The sequence below is a fragment of the Chrysochloris asiatica genome, unplaced genomic scaffold, assembly GCF_000296735.1.
Source record: "Chrysochloris asiatica unplaced genomic scaffold, ChrAsi1.0 scaffold00071, whole genome shotgun sequence".
In the NCBI taxonomy this organism is placed as follows: Eukaryota; Metazoa; Chordata; class Mammalia; order Afrosoricida; family Chrysochloridae; genus Chrysochloris; species Chrysochloris asiatica.
The window spans coordinates 7,300,356-7,319,753 of NW_006408589.1; positions in this window are offsets into that span (position 1 = coordinate 7,300,356).

Consider the following 19,398-nt stretch of genomic DNA (forward strand, 5'->3'; position numbering starts at 1 on the left):
AAGGAAGAAGTCCAAGGTGCATTGAAGGAATTGGTAAAGAACAAGACACCAGGAATTGATGGAACAAAAATTGAAATCGTTCAAGAAAATGAGGTGGCACAGGAGGCACTCACTCATCTCTGCCAAGAAATTTGGAAGACAACTATCTGGCCAAAGTATTTGTGCCCATTCCAAAGGGAGGTGACCCAATGGAATGTGGAAATCATCCGACAATCTCTTTGATATCCCATGCGAGTAAAGTTTTACTAAAGGTAATACAGAAACGGCTGCAAGCATGTATTGTCAGAGAACTTCCAAGGTTCAAGCCAGATTTAGAAGAGGCTGTGGAACGAGGGATATCACTGCTGATGTCTGATGGATCTTGGCTGAAAGCAAAGAATATTAGAAAGGTGTTTACCTGTGCTTTATTGGATCAGCTATCAACATTTATGCAAGCAGCAATCAAGAAATCAAACAACATATTGCGTCAAGCAAACCTGCTGCACAAGACCTTTTTAAAGTGTTGAAGTGTAAAGATGTCAGCTTGAGGACTAAGGAGCGCCTGACCACCATAACTTCTTGCATTATTCATTGCAAACACCCTTTTTAAACAACATGAAAGGCCACTACACACATGGACTTCACCCAATGGAATACACAGGAATCAAATTGACTACATCTATTTGGAGTCAAACCCACCAGCCACTCTTCAGTAACTATAGGTACGTTGTGAATCAGAACTGACTTGATGGAGCTAAACAATTATGAGGTTGGCCCAGGATCAGGCAGTGGTTCATTCTGTTGTGCATGGGGTCGCTGTGAGTCAGTACTGACTCAATGGCATCTAACAACAGCAACAAATGTTCAAGGTCATATTTTGGCTCTGTGGACTTGGTTTAATTCTCTTCAGCTTCAGCCTGAACTTACATATGAGCAATTGGTGATCTGTTCCACAGTCTGCTCTGGTCTTGTTTTGGTTGATGATATTGAGATTTTTCCATCTTCTCTTCCCACAAGGTGGAGATTCGAATCCACCAATCACTCCTTAGAAACTCTATAGAGTCACTATGAGTCAGAACTGACTAAATGACACTTAACAACAGCAACATCTTGGAGCTATTGCAGGACTGGTTCCAGACCACCACAATAAAGCGAGTATCACAATAAAGTGGATGTTACAGTAAAGCAGATATGACAATAAAGTGATACTCAAAATTTTTGGTTTACCAATGCTTATAAAGGAGCTCTGGTAGCATAGTGGTTACAAATCAGGCTGCGAACTGCAAGGTCAGCAGTTTGAAACTACCAGCTGTTCCATGGGAGAAAGATGAGTCTTTCTGCTCCCATAAAGATTTACAGCCTCAGAAACCCTGTACAGGGTCACTATGAGTTGGAACCAACTCCATGGCACATAACAACAACAACAACAATGCTTATACTACACAGGGTCACTATGAGTCAGAACTGACTCAACGGCACTTAACAATAACAACAACACTGTAGTCTATTAAATGTGTAATTGCACTATAAAAAGTCTGAAATATTGTGAGAATTACCAAAATGTCACATGTAGACATGAAATGAGTACCTGCTGTTGGAAAAATGCTGCTAATAGACTTGCTTGACACTGTGCTGCCACAAACCTTCAATTTGTAAAAAAAAAAAACAAAAAACAAAAACATGCAATATCTGCAAGGTGCAATGAAACAAGATACACCAGTACTGAAAAGTATACAAACCATTATGTACTGTATTAACGTAGGCTAACTGCTGTTAAAACAAATGCCAAAATTTCACTCAAAAGAAGTTTTTCTTCTTTTTTGGTAAAGTCTCGTGTTCCTGAATAGCAATAGGGAAAGTGTGACGGACTCTGCCCCAGGGATCCAGGATGAAGGAGTCTGTCCTATCTTCAACACATGGTTTCCAAGGCTACGTTTGAGCTCAACATCCAAGCAGCAAATGTGGGAAATGAAAGTGGAAAATCAGGTGAGCGGTTTGATAGGCCAAGCCTGTGAAGGGTGACTTCACTTCCACCAATATCTATTGACCATGGTCAGTCACACGCCATGGCCAAGGCCACACAGAGAGGCTGAGAAATATGATGTGTGTTTGGATCTCCAGGAAGAAGAAATAACTAGCCATCCTCAGTCACATGTACCTGCCTGTTGACTCTCCTCACAAGTCAAGCAACCAGAAACCTCGGCGGCCCTACCCTATCGCAAATCCCTGCCTCCCCTCAAAAGTAGCCAGTCTCCTGACTCTCCTCATAATCACGTCTCTGCCTTTTAATGTAGGTTTCCACATATGTAGACATTTCTGGGGCTTTCTTTTAAAAAACAAAGAGAATTAAACTACTCTGTTTTTTGAGGTTTCTCTTAACAAAAAAACTACTTTTCATTAGTGACTCAAAAGTCTTTCTGTTTAGACGCAGTTGTTGTTAGTTGTACTCATGGCGACCCCATGTGGGTCAGAGTAGAGCTGTGTTCTTTCAAGTTTTCAGGGCTGTGACCTTTTCAGAAGCAGGTCACTAGGACTTCCTTCTGAAGTATCTCTGGGTGGGTTTGAATCACCAACCTTTTAGCTAGTAGTCAAATGGTTAGTCATTTATACCACCCAGGGGTTTAGTAACTAAAGACCTCTTCCTGCCTCCATGTGAAATTTCACTGTCATTATCACTGGTATGTTCAGGCACTGTGCGGTGTTCTGCATGAATTCTTTCATTTAATTTTCACAATCTTATGAAGGAGTCACTACTTTATTCCTGTTTTTCCAATGAAAAAATTGAGGGTGGGAAAGTTGCATGGCTAATACTGGCAGAGCTGGGATTTAAGCCCAGGCAGCAATCCAAACTTCAAATCTGTATAATGTCCTGCCTTGGGTATTGTAGTCATCCACTGGATTTACCATGTTTCCCTCTCCTTGAAAACAGACAAAGATTGGCTTCCAAAGCACCACCCTATTGCCCACTCTCACTCCATGTGGTTCACGTGGAATTGATCCTTACTCCAGAAGTGGGCATGTGACTTAGACCTAAAAATCAGTTGTGGTTGAATCAGCTCCCACTTGTGGTGACCTCATGAGCTTCAGACGAGAACTTGACTCCATAGGCTTTCCAATGGCTGGTTTATCTGAAGTAGATTTTAGTCCTGTCTTTATTCTGAAGTGTCTCAGGTGGACTTCAACCTCCAAACTTTCCTTTAGCAGCCCAGTATAATAACTGTTTGTATCACCCAGGGATTCTGACTTGGGCCTAACGGTGTACTCATTGTATTCTCCAGGCAGTAGTTTGAGTATGTAAAGCTGTAACAAAGCCAGATTCAATGAGCTGCAACAAGACTTTTTCTGGGACTTGAACCCAGGAAGCCATGTGTGCTTCTGGCAATCATCTTGCCACCCCCAGGGGACATTCATCCTGAATGTAAAGTCAGAAGACCAGACAGAGAACCAAGAAATTAAAAAAAAGAAAGAGAAAGAAAAGAAAGTGGAGCTCATATTTTTCTTTGATGTCCTAGATCAAGCCAGGCCTGAAGTCCTGGATGTTTCCGTTTTCTTTGACCCATTTGAGTTAGGCTTCTGGCACATAAGTAGACATATTTTCAGTGATTAAAACTTTTACACGGACCAATGTTTGGGGGAAAATGCATTTCATGAAGGGTTAAGTATTCCCAAGATGCTTTAAGAGTTGAAAGTATTAACTATTTGAAGACAGATAATTCGCCTACAACATAGTAGCATAGTGGTTACGAATCAGGCTGCTAACCTCAGGGACAGCAGTTTGAAACTACCAGCTGTTCTGTGGGAGAAAGATGAGGCTTTCTGCTCCTATAAAGATTTACAGCCTCGGAAACACTGTACAGGGTCATTGTGAGTGGGAACTAACTCCACGGCACGTAACCACCACCAAGTCCTCTTAACCTCTCTTCTTCTGCTAGAGAACACAAACAAGAATCTGTCCAGCTGCAGAATAAGACCCCCACCCTACTTCCACTCCCTGAAGAAAGGGACGTGGGAAAGGGTTCCCCCTATGGGCAGAAGGCCTGTGTGATCTCGAACCCCAGAGGATTTGAGGGTGTCTCTGTTAAGCAATAACAACGCCAAAATCATTATGAACAAATAATTTATTTTAAAAAATAAAATCTAGATCCAGTTTTTAAAAAAATAATAATAACTTCCATTGCATCACTCAGAATGATTTGAACGATCTCTTTCAGATTACAAATTCAGAAGCAAGGACTCTTTTACTTCTTAAAATGAGGCTACACGACCCTTTTTCTCTCCTGAAGTTGAGAATTTTTTCTCTCACTTCCAGTTGCTGGCCATCCACGTAGCAGCCTCCGTCCTCAGACTCCATCCTGCACTCATTTTTATTACTCTGTGGCCTCCAGGCCATAAATCTACCCTTCTACACCAGTGGCCTGTGGGCTGACAGGAGCTCCCTGGGCTGCCTGAGCCAGTTCTGGCCAGTCCTCTGCGGAGAAAGCCTCTGGCCAAATGACCAGATTCAGGGAGGGGCCCTTGAACAGAGAGCGACTCCAGGCTCCAGCCCCGGCAGAGAGCGGAGGCAAATACCATAGGTTAATCTGTGTTTGTAACTATTTGTCTTAAGTGCCATTGAGTTGGTTCCGACTGATAGTGTTTCCGAGGAGCAGCTGATGGTTTTGAACCAATGACCTTGTAGTTTAAACCGACTTTGTGGTCTACTGCTTACCCTGCAGCACTATAATTCACACACCATAAAATTTACCCTTTTAAAGGGTGCAATCCAGTGGTTTTTAGCGTATTCACCAGGCTATGCAATCATCACCACTATCTAATTCCAGAACATTTTCATCACCTCAAAAAGAAACCCCATATGCATTAGCAAGTCAGTCATAAAGGAGAAAATGTCATTCCAACGTTCCTCAGGTTAGGGTTTTTTACTTCCTCTGGATGGGAAAAAAAGGTCCTTCTTTGATTCCTACTAGAGAGGAGGAGATGGAAAAAAAGCAAGAAACTGATTACTATTTATTCCATTTCCCTTGAACTTTCACATGCACAGTAACAAAAGGTCCAAAGGGAGCCTTTCAAAGGACCAAGGAAACTATGCATCTATGACATGTTCCAACTGAAAGTCACTGGGAGAGGAGGGAAATTCCCTCCTTAGATAAACTGGGATGACTGTTAATCCTGTCTGGTGTTGGGTCCTAAGGTATCTAAGGTATAAAATGTATAGTCTTCACTCTCAGGGTCATGAATTTGCAGGGTTCATGGCAAGTTGGACTGACTTTTCTTTCATGGTGTATAAATCTTGGTGTTCTTGAGCAATTCAAGTTAGGGTTGAGGGGAAGCACTCAAAAGGGAGATCTTGGGCTTCCTGCTCAGTTGTCATTTGAGGACTCAAATTGGTTATGAGTTTTAAAAAGACTTCAAATCTGTGAACTCTAACATAATGATTATTCCAGGGAAATCTGAGTTGTTTTTTGGGCTCCCTAATATGGCTCTGTCGGTTAATGCGTTGGACTGCAAGGTGGGTTTGAACCACAAGGTTGGTGGTTCAAGCTTACCAGCTGCTCCCTGGAAACTCTATACAGGGTCACTATGAATCAGAATTAACTCGAAAGACACTTAACAACAACAACAGCAATATAGACAAAAGATGGTGGCTCTGTAGAATAAGTACTGAACTGCCAGCCACAAAGTCAGGGGTTCAAAAACACCAGCTCCTCTGCCAGAGAAAGATGAGGCTTTCTACTCCCACAAAAATGTAGACTCATAAACTACAAACCAGAAGTGACTTGATAGAATTTAGCAACAATATAAACCCTAAGGAGCCCCGGTGATGGAGTGGTTAAGTCCTTGGCTACTAACTGAAAGGTCATCGGTTCAAATCCACAAGCATCTCTGCAATAGAAAGACCTAGCTGTCTCTCCCCAAAAAGATTGAGCTTTGGAAATCCTACGGGGCAGTTCTAGTCTGCCCTATAGGATTGCTATGAGTCAGAATCAAATGATTAGCATACACAAAAATACTATAAACCCTAGGTACACTGAGGAATGACGGTAGATTCCAGGATAGAGGGAAGTGGTTTAATGGTATGAGGTGACTTTAGTAGAAAAATGGTTCTACATTTATAATGTGTTTTTTCTAAAATAATGACTTAACTCTACAAATTATTTTAACATTTCTCTCATATGATATTGGAAAAACGAATTGACCTTCTTTTCTGACTCCATTCCTTCATTGAGCAAACATTTACTGAAGGTCTTCTATGATCCAGGCAGAGTGATGATAGGCAATGAGCAAAGAAAAACAAGATGCTCTTTGTTCTCAAAGAGGTCAGTCTTAGAATCAAATCACTACTTCTCAGTTCTATGAAAGGCACAGCTATATGGAAGATAATTGCACAAGGATATCAGAACCAGTTGCTGTTGAGTAGATTCCAGCTGACGAAAACCCTGTGAATGTCAGAGTAGAACTATGCTCCATAAGCTTTTCAATGGCTGATATTTTGGAAGTAGGTGGTGGTGTTGATAAGTGCCGTTGAATTGGATTCTGACCCACAATGATCCTATGCACAACAGAACAAAACCATTCCCAGTCCAACATCATCCTCATAGTTGTTGTTACATGTAAGTCCATTGCTGCTGCTACTGTACCAATCCATCTTGTTAGGGGTCTTTCTCTTTTTCACTGACCCTCCACTTTACCAAGCATGACGTCCTTCTTCAGGGACTGATCCCTCCTGATAATATGTCCAAACTATGAGAGACGAAACCCAGCCATCCTGACTTGTAACGAGTATTCTTGCTGTACTGTTTTCAATACAGATTTGTTGTTCTTCCAGAAGTTCATGATACTTTTAATATTTTTTTCCAACACCGCAATTCAAATGCATCAATTCTTCTAATGTCTTCCTTATTCATTGTCCAAGTTCACATGCATATGAGGCAATTGAAAATATCACGGCTTGGGTCAGTCACACCTTAGTCCTCAAACTGATAGCCTTGCTGTTGAACATTTAAAAGAGGTCTTGTGCAGCAGGTTTGCCTAACAAAATACGTCATTTGATTCCTTGACAGCTTGAGTGTTGATTGTGGATTCAAGCAATATGAAGTCTTTGACAACTTCAACCTCTTCTCCATTTGTCCTGATGTTATTTATTGGTCCACTTGGGAGGATTTTTGTTTTCTTTACATTGAGCTGCAACCTATACCGAAGGCTATGATCTTTATCACTTAAGTATTTAAAGTTTTCTTCTATTCCCGCAAGCAAAATTGTATCATCTGCATATTGCCAGTTGTTAATGAGCCTTCCTTCAATCCTGATGCCATGTTCTTCTTCATATAATCCAGCATCTCAATCATTTGATTGAGTAAGATTGAGTAAGTATGATGAAAGAATACAACCCTGGTGCACACCTATCCTGATTTTATACCATTCAGCATCCCTTGTTCTTTTCTAATAACTGCTATTTGGTCGATGTACAGGTTCCTCATGAGTACATTTAAGTGTTCTGCAATACCCATTATTCACAATATTATCCATAGCTTGTCATGATCTACATAATCAAAAGCATTTGCAAAGTCAATAAAACACAAGCAAACATCTTCCTGATATTCTCTTTTTTCAATGAATGATATCCCTCCTTCCATGTCCTCTTCTATATCTAGCTTGAATTTCTGGCAATTTTCTGTAAATGTGCTACTACAGCCATTTTATAGTTATCGTCAACAAAATTTTACTTGTATGTCATATTGGTAATATTGTTTAATGATTTCCATATTCTATTGGGTCACCTCTCATAAATATGGATCTCTTCAAATCTGTTGATCAGGTAGCAATCTACCAAATTTCTGGGCATAGATAAGTGAGTGCCTTCAGTGCTACATTAGTTTGTTGAAAAGATTTCTATTTGTATCCCATCAATTTCTACAGCCTTGGTTTTTGCCAATGCCTTCAGTGCAACTTGGACTTCTTCCTTCAGTACCATTGATTCTTGATCATATGGTACCTCTTGAAATGGTCGAAAATCGACCATTTCTTTTTGATACTATAACTGATGCTTTCTGCATCATTCAATGTTTTGCCCATAGAATCCTTTAATATTGTAAGTTGAGGCTTGAATGTTGTATTCAGTTCTTTCAGCTTGAGAAATGCTCAGCATGCTTTTCCCTTTTGGTTTTTTAACTTCAGGTCTTTGCACATTTCATTATAATACTTGACTTTGTCTTCTCAAGCTGCCCTTTGAAATTTTCTGTTCAGCTTTTGACTTCCTTATTTCTTCTATTCGCTTGAGCATTTCTATGCTGGACAGAAAATTTCAGAGTTTCTTCTGACATTAATTTTGATCTTTTCTTCCTTTCCTGTCTTTTTAATGACTTTTGCTGTCTTTCTATATGATGTTCTTGATGTCATCTCACAGCTCTTCTGGTCTATGGTCATCAGTGTCGAATGCATCAAATCTGTTCTTGACATGGTTTCTAAGTTCATGTGAGACAATAAGGTCATAGTTTGGCTCTTGAGGGCTTGTTTTAATTTTCTTCAGTTTCACCCTAAAATTTCCATATGAGCAATTGATGACTTGTTTCACAATCAGTCCCTGGCCTTGTTCGGGCTGATGATACTGAGCTTTTCCACCATCTTTTTCCACAGATGTAGTCAGTTTGATTCCTTTGTATTCCATATGGTGATGTCCATGTGCATTTGTTGTTGTTGTTGTTAAGTGCTGTTGAGTTGTTCTCACTTCATAGGTACCCTGTATAGGGTTTCCATGGATCAGCTGGTGAGTTTGAATTGATAATCTTGTGATTCAATCGATCTTGTGACCTAGTGCTTACCCTGCAGCACATGTATATGGTAACCTTTTTATGCTGTTTAAATAAGATATTTGTAAGCAAGGCAGCAAGATGGCAGACTAGGTAGCTAGGACCCTCTGCAACAAAGATACAGAAAATCAAATGAATTTTCATCAAATCAGATGCAGATAGTAGTCCTGGAACCCTGAGCTTCTGATGAAATGATAGAGAGGTGGATTGAATGCTTACTAAAAGAGAAAGTTGAACATATGCTGTAAAAAAAAAAAAAAAAAAAAAAAAGGAGACCAGCTTTTCTGAGCCTGTAAATATTTACAGAAGCAGAAACTTCATCTTTTTCTAACAAGGACACTGGTGGATTTGAACTGCTAACCTTGCAGTTAGTAGCTGAATGCATAACCCACTCTACCACCAGGACACCTGTTAGCCATCTACATTTTCTAATGTTTCAACAATAACAGGGATTACAAAGTAATTTCTTAAGCTGTAAATCTTATTTTTTTAAACAAAATGTTCTGTTGCATCTATTTAATTGGAATTCATACAGGTTTCCCCTTTCTATTTAATTGGAAAAGTAAGCTTTCCCCTTTCTCTACATGGCTGACCCAACACCACCACCTCCAGATGTTCTCCATGTGGAGTGGGCTCCATGGGACTCTGCACAGAGGAAGAGTTATAACGTAGATGACGTTGTCCACAAGTAAAGACCTAGCAAGAGCACTGGGAATGTAGCTTCAGTATATACAAGGACAAGTCAAGATCCTCTAGGTTCCCATAAAGTCTATAAAAGATCTGACCTTCAAATCAGGCACTTAGTCTGAGAAAAAAAAATAGGCTAATAACTAATCAGAAGGCTAAAGTGATCCCAGTCTGGAAATGTCTCAGAATTGATCTGAGTCATGTTGGAATTTGGGACCATTGGATTGAGAACCACAAAGTCGGTGATTCAATCCCATCAGTGAGAGAAATTGAGGCTTTTTGCTCCCACAAAAATTTTAAGTCTCAGAAACCCTATGAGTTGGAACCGAGTCCACAGCACTTAACAACAAACAGGTATCCTTAAAGGGGGCAGTAGTGGTTCCATAGGAAAAGTCTTTCCTTCTATGCAAGAGCTCAGAGTTCAATCCCTGACCAATGAATGCACTTTGATCCCACCCACTACAGACCTGTCAGTTTTACTATGATGTGGAACAGGTTTCAGTGTCTTCCAGACTATGACAGACTACAAAGAAAGGCCCGGAGATCTAGTTCCAAAAATCAGCCAATGATTTTTGATCTTCTCAATGGTTTGATCTTCTTATGCATAGGGTCATCATGAGTTGGGGTCAGTTCCACAGCAACTAACAAGTATCCAAAAAGCATTCAAGACCTTTTCCTGTTTCCAATGAAAGCAACACTCACTACTGTATCAAGCAATAAAATTTAAGAACACAGCATCCCTTTTATGGAATTATCTAGGATAGAAAAATAAAGGCAGGGGCAAAGAAGTGGGTATTGATGATCTCGTCCCAGACCAATAGCTCTCAACTTTATTTGCCATTAGGACTCTTTGAAGAGTGTATAAAATTCCAATGTATAACTAATTTATCAGACCAGGCTATTGGGTTTTTTTCTTTTTTTTTTTTTTCAATTCCCTGTATGATTCAAATAGGAAGCTATGACTGATAAGCAGTAGTCTAGAACATTCTCAAATATATCTGTTTAGCAATAGCAAGTAGCAAACAACATCAGGGGTAGATATATATATGTGTGTGTGTGTGTTTATCTTGGGAATCATTCTCCACTCTGCACCCTTCCAACCCTTTGCCTCCTTTTAACTGCTTTTCTTTTATTGTCCTATCCTCACCCCATCCATGAGAAACAATAAAAAGGAGAGAAGAGGACAGAACATGTCTTCTAGAGCCACAGTAATATATGTTAGGTCAAAACCAAAGCTCCATGATCTGACAAATACAAATGTAAACCCAAATGGAGTCACATGGTTATAGCAGAATCCATTGTGCTAGTATATGGTTCCACCCCTGGCCACTATTAATTGGTCTAGAGGCCAGCACGTGACATAAGCTAAGGCAATTAGTAACCTGCCCTGGGACTTTGGAATTGGAATCAAGAAAAAAAAGCCAGTCTCTGCACAGATAGCTGGAACTAAGGTCATATAAAATATAAATCTTGTTCTGCCATGTTGTCTAAGGAACCGAAAGGCCCACAGACCATGAAAGAAGAGATGAAGCTGTTGCTGAGCAAGAAGTAGAGGCAAGAGATAAGCAAACACACTTCCTGGGTTCCCCACTATGCTCCAAGCCATGGTCCCAACCTATTCATGGCTATACTTGGAGTCCAAGAGCTCCCATAATATCCTCAGCTCTGTTACAATAATAGACTCAAAATACAAGATGCTCAATATTTATTAAATAAATGAATCAGTCCATACTTGGTGCTGATTCCTCTGTCTCTCTGAGCCCTTCCTTAATAATATAGTAATAGCAACAAGAGCAAGCCAATTCAGCTGGAATACTCCTTGAGTTCAGAAGAGAGGACAGCAGACATGTCCAAGCAAGAGGCCCAGTCACTATGGACCCAGGGGTATCAAGCACCCCTTTCGAGTCCCATCTTCTCTGGGAACTTACCCAGTACAGAAGGTCACAGGCCTGAAATGGTTCCCTCCCAGTGACCTGGCCAGGCCTTGGGTGTGAGCTAGAGGAGGAAGTCTGAGTCCAGCCTGGGAGCCAGAGGTCAGCAGTCAGAGCGGATGCTTTGAATTTAGACCTGGGTTTATGAGCCGCAGCAGCCGCCAGCCGAGGACAGGGCCCAGCCCTTCCCAGGCCAGGGGCCTCTGGGACTAAGACACTGTTTTAATGGAGTGCCTGTTTCTCCCAAATATTACGCTAGGCAGGGAATTTGGCCCAGAATGAAAGCAGAGGGTCTAATTTTAGATAGTACCTATGAATGAAACTTGACCCAGGCTAGGGAGGAAATACCTTCCACCAGCTTGTGCCAGACCAGTGTGTGTGATTTTCTGCTAAATTAGGCAGCTCCTGCAAACAGGTTACCACGGGGACTTGGGCTTTTTTTCTTCTTTCTTTCTTCCCTTCACTGAATTGGTCAGGTTCTTTATTTCTAAATATACATCCCTTCTACTCTCATACTTCTTCCTTTATGAAAGCTCCTCGTCACCATGTCACTGAATATTTCAGCTAGTTAACTGTGTGTTCTTCCTCTTTCTCCAGCCCTGGCCTCTCAACAGTCCCTACCAGGACCAAGAACCCAAGACATTAGCTGAGCAGTGTGGGATTATTGAGTCCTAGTTACCCTCTGTCAAAGCCAAGAATTGGCTTGATTGAGACAAGACTGTATCCAACACTCAACTGCGGGTACCACAAAGATCAAGTCCTTGTCAGTCATGCCCTAGGCTGCCTCCTAGGCCCAGACAGAGGCTGGCACATGGCCATGCCTATCAGTGTTGTCAACCTCTAGGTGAAAGACATCTGTCTCTTGTTTGTTGAATCCAAGTCTAATTTGAACAGAGCAGAAGTTGTCTTCTAGCCCTTTTCCATTCTTTATTTCTCTAAAATGATTTGGCAAATGTCACCCAAGAGTAAGAGCCTGTGGCAGAAAGGGAGAAAGGCAGCCTTTAAAAAACAATGGAATCCCTGGGTGGAACAAACAGTTAACATGCTCAACTGCCCACTCATAGGAGAGGTGCTTCGGGAAGAAGACCTGGAGATTAGTTTCTGAAAACAAAATGAGTCACTGAAAATCTTATGGAGCACAATTTTACTCTGACACACATGGTATCACTATGAGCTGGAATCCATTCAATGGCATCTGGAACTGGTAGGTAGAAGGCAACAGTCAGGAGCTCCCAGTTTCAGCTTGGGTGATCTTTGGTGAGTTTCTTGTCCTTAGCAAACTGTGTTTTCCTCATCTATCTCATCTATGAAATAGGTGCCAACTTTTCAGAGTGCCCATTGAAGTTCTGCCTCTGGAGAAGACGGTGGCCACACCAGTGGTGCTTTTCCCAGGATGTTCCTTACCTCTGTTCCCAGTCCCAGCCTGGCCAGACTTGGGGGTGAAGGCGGAACCACGGCAGCCAAGCAGGACAGAGGCTGGAACGCAACTCATTTCCCAGTCTAGGGCGAGGCTCTGGCTCGCTGAGTATCCAGGTCATCTGTAGCTGGCTTTGGAGCAGAGGCCCGTGAAGTGTCCAAGCAGCCCTCAGACCAACAGCCCTGGGCAGAAAGTGGCAGGAACCTCAGTGGTGACAATTGCCATCCCACAAAGGAGGCAGAGTGATGTGGGCTGGATGTGAGGACAGCCTGGGTGCTGCCCTCACCTCCCTCCCAGGCGAGCCAGACCATTTGCTTGTCATGTGTCAAATGACTCAGCCATTTGGGAACCATTTTCCCCTCTCTAGAAACCTTCCCAGCAATGTTCCTGGGGAGGGGAAAAGAAACTTCCCTGGGTTATGTGTTTGTCTTTGGGCATTTATTTTCTCTTAAAGATTTGGATCAAGTACTTGGTGAAAAAAAGGGCACACTCAATGCTCATGTTGATTTCAAAAAGTATAGTATGTCTGTCTCTGCGCATCACTTTTTCCACAATGACCCGCCCCCCAAACAAACAACTGTCTCTCTAATAGAGATGCTTTTCTTACATGTCTTTCTTCTTTCTTTCCTCTTTCTTTCATTCTCTCTATTTCTTTCCACCCTGCCTGTCTCTCTTCCTCTTTCCTATTTCCCCTGTCATTTCTTCCTTCTCTCCATCATTCCCACTTTACTTCCTTCGTTCCTTTGTTCCATGTTTCCTTCATTCAAATTCAATTCTGCAAACCTGTTTCTTAGGCGCTCTGTTTGAGGTGGGAATGTGGTTATGGTGGATTGCTGTCGTGTTGTTAGTTGCTGTCAAGTTGGTTCTGACACATAGCGACACTACGCACAACAGAAGGAAACACGGCCTGGTCCTTCACCATCCTCAAACTGTTATGTTACAGCCCATTGTTCCTTTCACTGTGTCAACCCATCTTGTTGGGGGTTTTTCTCTTTTTGACTAATCCTCCACTTTACAAAGCAGGGACTGATCCCTCCTGACAACATACAAGTGACAAAGTACAAGTGACAAAGTCTCACCAACCTCACATCTAAGGAGCATTCTGGCTGCACTTCTTTTGAGACAGATTTGTTTGTTCTTCTGGCAATCCACGGTACTTTCAATATCCTTCTCCAACACTATAATTCAAATCATCAATTCTTCTACTATCTTCCATATTCATTGTCCAAGTTTCACGTGCATATGAGGTGATTGAAAATACCATGGCTTGGATCAGGTGCTTTTCAGTCCTCACATTGACACTTTTGCTCGCTACACTTGAAAGAGGTCTTTTCTAGCAGATTTGCCCAATGCACTATGTTGTGTGATTTCTTGACTGATGCTTCCATGAATATTGATTGTGAATCCAAGCAAAATGAAGTTTTTTACAACTTCAGTTTTTTTCCTCTGTCCATTACGATACTATTCATTGGTCTAGTTGTAAGGATTTCTGTTTTCTTTATATTGAAGTACAATCCACAGTGAAGGTTGTAGTCTTGGATCGTCATCAGTATTTTAAGTTCTCTTCACTTCCAGTAAGCAAGGTATGTCATTTGCATATCGCAGATTGTTAATGAGTCTTCCTCCAATCCTGATACCATGTTCTTCCTCATATAATCCAGATTTGTAGATTATTTAGTCAGCATACAGATGGAATAAATGAATAAATATGGTGAAAAGATACATCCCTGGCACATAACAATGGTTGCTAATAGAGATGCTTTATTTTTCTTACAATTCCTTCTTCTTCCTTTCTCCTTCCTTTCATTCTTTTTCTTTCTTTCCATATCACCTTGTTCTGTTTGAACAACTGCCTCTTGGGGTCGGTAGTCACTGAAAATGCAAATCAGTTTACCGAACACCTAACAGAGCACCTAAACATTCCAAGGACTATACTAAATAGACAGCCATGCAGAGAGTAGAGGGAGAGACACAGAAGCAAAACAGGGCATCAGAAGCAGACACAAGGCAGAAGCACAGTTCAGGACCAAGAAAAGATTCCTTGGAAAGACGATGTCTGAAGGCTTTAAAAGTTGAAGAAGGTCATCAGATGTGCAAAGGTGTGCACAGTGACACAAAAGTATGTGCAGTGACTCAGCGGTGTGAATCATTTTAAGTTGCACAAAAGAATCAGAGTTGGACCTTGTCTCCTAGTGCTCTTGGTTCTAGAGGGAACAAGACCAAGACCCAGGAGCGTCCAACACAATACAATGAATCCAAGGATATAAGAACAGGTGTTGTGGGAGCTCAGAGGTGGGAAAAAGCACATATGGCTTAATTGGAGTGTAGGGGTGGTCAGGGAAGACAGCCTGTAGGAAGGGATCAAAAGTGGTCCTTGAATGAAGATAGCAGTTCTCAGTAGGAGAAAAATAATTGGAGCCAGGGGAGAAAAAAAACACTATAGAATAGTGTTCAACCAGATTACCTGGGGCACTTTAGAAAATACAGGCCCCAGGCCTCAATCCCAGAGATTCTGGTTTAGTTGGTCTTGGCTGGGGCCCAAGCAGCTGCATTTTTTTTAACTCCGTAGGTGATCTTGATGTACAATCAGGTTGGAGAACCGCTGCTGTCAATGAAGGGGACTGTATGAGACAGAACAAAAAGGAGGCGTTTTTGAGGAAGGACGATTGGACCTGCATGTGGAAAGAAGCTAGAAAACATGTTTGCCTAGCATGCCAGGCAAAGAGGAGCCCTCTCCATTCTGTTTTAAAGTGGAAGCCATTGAATGTTTTTTGAGCTGATACCCTTGTGATAGCACCATCAGAGTGGAGGATGCTAGAAGCCAAGAGAGACTGGAGGCTGGGCACGTGCTTTAGGCTGTTGGCCCATGGACAGGAACACAGCCTTTAACTAAAGTGAGACAGGAGATCGGCCAGCCAAATTATGGGTTTGGTACAGAGGATTAGTGGGATGGTCATAAATCATGGATCTCTGCTGAGGGCACTAAATAAGTGTATCTTTGAGCATCATTCTGCCCAGTGCTTGCCCAAGTTCACTATCTTCATTATAGTAGACCAACCTCAACTCTTTTACCAATTCACAGCTTTCACAGAGCTGAGCTCTCTTGTCCAGCATTGGCATAAGAGTACCTCTTAGCCTATCCATAAAATTCAACATGGTGCTGCCTTCCTCACACCAGCCCGAACTCATGTCCTCCAATTGCTCAGTTCTTAAAATTGGGTGTACATCTAAGTTTTCTTTGCATAAACTAAAATCTCCTAAGTATACTCAGAGTGTCAGGCAGGATGCTTTCAGCAACAAATACCACAAACCCCAGCTTCTAGACCATAAGTAAATATTTTACTTGTATGTTAGAAAGTCCACAAGCACAGCAGTTTCCACAACTGGCTAATTTAGCAGCTCAGCATTGCCATCATAGAGGGGCGGTCCTGTATCCACATGCTGGGTTTCTCCTCAGCCTGGTAGTAACACATCCACAGTCATTCCAGTTGTCACAACTTGAGGCCCGAGCATCCAGAGAGTGAGGGATATCCTCACTTCCGGTGGTGTTCTCTTGTTGGTGGTATTTGTTGCTGTTAAGTTGATTCCAACTCATGGTGCCCTTATGCTTAACAAAACCAAGCATTGTTGGGTATACCATCTTCATGAGTATGTTTGATTCCATTGTTGACATTATTCATCTCATTAAGGGTTTTCTTCATTTCCTCTGACCCTATATATTTACCAACCATGATGTCTTTTTCTAGCAACTGTTTTTCCTGATGATATGTCCAAAGAAAGCAAGTCAAAGTCTCTCTAACTTCTCTTGTAAGGAATATTCTGGTTGTATACGACTAAGACTGATATGCTCATTCTACTGACAGTCAAAGGTATATTCAAACGGGAAATACCCAAAGATCACAGCAGATTCCCATTGCATCTTGTTGTCCAGAATTGAGCCATATGGCCATTCCTTAACCAATTCTATTGGTGGCTGAAATTATATTAATTGACTTGGATGGAGTTGATGTTACGGGGCCAACCAATTTCTTTGTCCCTTAAACTAGGAACAATTTCTATTAAAAGAATTCATCTGCACATCTATTCTACCACTCGTCTGTTAGTTTATCATTCTGTGGTGGCTTATGTGTTGCTATGATGCTGTAAGCTATGCCACTGGTATTTTAAATAACAGCAGAGTCACCCATGGTGGACAAGTTTCAGCGAATTTCTAGACTAAGACAGATTAAAGAGGAGAGGCAAGCCATTTCTGAATGGTTGTTGTTGTTAAGTGTCATCAAGTCAATTTCAACTCAGAGCGACCCTGTGTAGGGTTTCTGAGGAGCAGCTTGTGGGTTTGAACTGCTGACCTTGTGGTTTACAGTAAAGTGCTGATCCTAGAGCATCACACCGGGAGTTTTCTGAATAGTTAGCTACTGAAAATCTTAGGAATAGTAGCAGAACTGCCAGAAGATGAGCCCCTCAGGCTGACAAGCATTCAAAATGCAACTGGAAAAGACCTGCTTCCTCAAAGTAGAATTGGCCTTAATGACTTGGATGAAGTAAAGTTTTCAGGACCTACATTTGCTGATGAAGCACAACTCAAAATAAGAAGAAATAGCTGCAATTATTTGTTAATAGTTGGAACATGGAATGTACAAAGTATGAATCTAGGAAAATTAGAAGACATCAAAAATGAACTGAAGGTGACTTCTGGCGCTTCCCTGACCGGGCACCACAGGTACACGGGCTCGAGAGAAAGTAGGGTGCGATATCACAAAAGGGTGCCCCCGCCTGGTAGACAGACAGCTTTTGGGCAAACATAAAACATTAGACTTCAACTTTATGAACTTGTTTTTTTGAAGGATCAAACTATTGAGGAGTTACGAGCAATTTGAACTTCTACCCACCTGCTCCCAGGTCCTACCCCAGGGACGGCCCCGCCCACTGCAGAACTTAGCAGGGCTTGAGCAGACCCATTCAAAGGGCAGACACCCTCAGAGAGCTAGCGGGGCCACAGGAACCAACATAGTCCATCCCAGGGGGGTCCTCATTGCCATGTTAGGCATTACCGGTGTGTATATAGACACATTGGGGGGCTCAAGGCACAGGGAGACAAAGAGAGGCATTTTAGACGTCATCAAAAACAGACCCCATCTGCCTGCAAGCACCAAGCCCATCCCCCACTTCTTCAGCCTAGGCCAGCCCTCTGCCCAGCCTCCTAGCCTCAGGCCCATCCATCAAAGCATCAGGGTTTGGGCCAGCCCAAGCAGAGACACCCTTGAGTAGCAGCTTAACACCAGTAACAAAACACCCCTGCTGTGGTTTAATCCACCAGACTGCAAAGCCTTTTGAATTGCAGGAACTGTGGTTCTAGCTCAACAGCTGTTATTGGAAACACTATACTGGGTCACTGTGGGTCATAATCCACTCCACAGCATTTCAACAAGTAGCAAAACTCAGAAGGGCCTGAAACAGAGTAAGGACATTACAGACTTACTGAAGAAACAGGGAGGGCAGGGCTTAATGGTGGCTAGGGTGAAGGCATAGTGAAGATCGCCATCAGCAATAACTCAGAATTCCAGGCAAAAAAGAGGCAAGACAGAGCTCCAAAATTCGGACCCACAGAGATAGGAATAGTTTAAAGTCTTGAAGGCTTATAGCCTATGGAATTTGGAGCAGAGGCAGGAAATCGCAAACCTTTAAATCCGCCGGCCAGGCTCAGAGACCTGAGCCCACATCCTGGGCTAGACAAAGTGGCGGGACTAAATAGGGACCACAGAGACACTGCGGAAACACTCCGCAGGAACATTTGGGGGATGGGGGGAAGGTGCACGGTGTGCTTTGCCGATTTTGGGTGATTCCGATCTTATTTTTTTTCTTTGGTGTCAGGAATAGGTGCACTCACGGTTTGCCCACATACATCTGGGTGAATGGAGGTGGGGGCTTAACTGAGTGGCCAAGACCCACCCCCACCACTGGCGGTTTCCTCTGCCAGGAACTCACACACTCAGACCAAGCTGAGAAGCGGATTTGGTCTGCCTTTCTTCACTGGTTTGAGAGGGAGCCCAGCATAGTGCTGTGGGTTAAGACGCTGCACTGCAAATTCTTTTGAACGACAAGGCCGGTGGTTCAAGCTCACCAGCCACTCATAGGAAACCTTATACAGGAGACGCGGATGTGTGTCCTTTTTGGTCAGCATACTTTCACTGGTTTGAGAGGCGTCCCATTGTAGCGCTGTGGAATAAGGTGCCACTGCAAAGCCTTTTGAATTGCAAGGTCGGTGGTTCAAGCTCACAAGCCACTCCTCGGAAACTGTATATGTGAGACACGGATGCGGGTCGTATTTGGTCTGATTTTTTTCACTGGTTTGAGAGGAGTTCAGCACAGCACTGTGGGCTGAGGTGATGCACTGCAAAGCCTTTTGAACTGCAGGGTCGGTGGTTCATGCCCACCAGCAGCTCCTTGGAGACCCTATACGGGTCACTAGTGGTCGGAATTGACTAGACAGCACCTAACAGCAGGGAGAGGAGGGCAGAAGTGACTGAAAGAGAGTTAGGACTTTAAAAACATACTTATATTAAGCTACAGATTTTTATTC